The sequence below is a fragment of the Gavialis gangeticus genome, unplaced genomic scaffold (assembly GCF_001723915.1).
Source record: "Gavialis gangeticus isolate Ggan-Ray unplaced genomic scaffold, GavGan_comp1, whole genome shotgun sequence".
NCBI classification, from domain to species: domain Eukaryota; kingdom Metazoa; phylum Chordata; order Crocodylia; family Gavialidae; genus Gavialis; species Gavialis gangeticus.
The window spans coordinates 141,396,937-141,397,648 of NW_017729032.1; the positions used below are offsets into that span (position 1 = coordinate 141,396,937).

The 712-nt window shown below is 33.6% G+C and overlaps 1 protein-coding gene across 5 annotated transcripts in view; it reads left to right on the plus strand.

Moving 5' to 3' along the window:
• The window catches only part of MCF2L (MCF.2 cell line derived transforming sequence like), a 270,182-nt gene that overhangs the window by 175,620 nt on the left and 93,850 nt on the right, over positions 1-712 (plus strand). The gene's annotated exons all lie outside the window — the stretch shown is intronic.

The following is a 712-nucleotide window of genomic DNA, read 5'->3' on the forward strand; positions in this document are numbered from 1 at the left end:
TTCTACACGCTCTTTATTATAATTGGTTATGCTGCTTATGTTAATTTCTAATAGTCTACTTATAATACTCCCCAGACTTTATCAGCATGATATATGGTTGTTTTTGTTCTTGCGGTTTAGTCTTGCATTTCCGTATTTTCTAAAAAAACACTGCTTTGCTTGCAATTTTTATCATACTATCAGTTATTCAAGGGTCAGATAGTGAAAACCAGAATGTCAATCGCTGACTTCTCAACCTCCTTGAAGCATTCTAGGAGTTTTAGTGCGTTGTTAATTATGCTAGGCCTTGCTTAGCATGAGCACTATCTCACAGCTTCCATTAAAACTGGAGGTTCTATAAAGAAGCTACAAGGCACCTGATAAATGCCTTGGCATGCTTTTCATATATTTTCAAATAGAGCTTAACTCAAAACTTTTGGGCTACTGATTTTTCAAAATGTAACTACAGAATGCACAAAATGTATTGAACAGTGCAAACTCTTAACGTGTAAGCAGAAAAAGGAAAGAGAGGTTGGATGATAAGAATGTTCATTTTAATGAAGTCTGAATACTTATACTTTTTGCTATTTTCTAACTTGTCGTTATCAGTATTTCAGGAATTTGTATAAGTACAAAACAATGCACAATGTAGCTTTCCTTTTGAGGGATGCATTTTCATGTTACTCTTAAAGTGATTCTAAGTTTAGAGGATTTTTATTTATTGCCAAGTGTC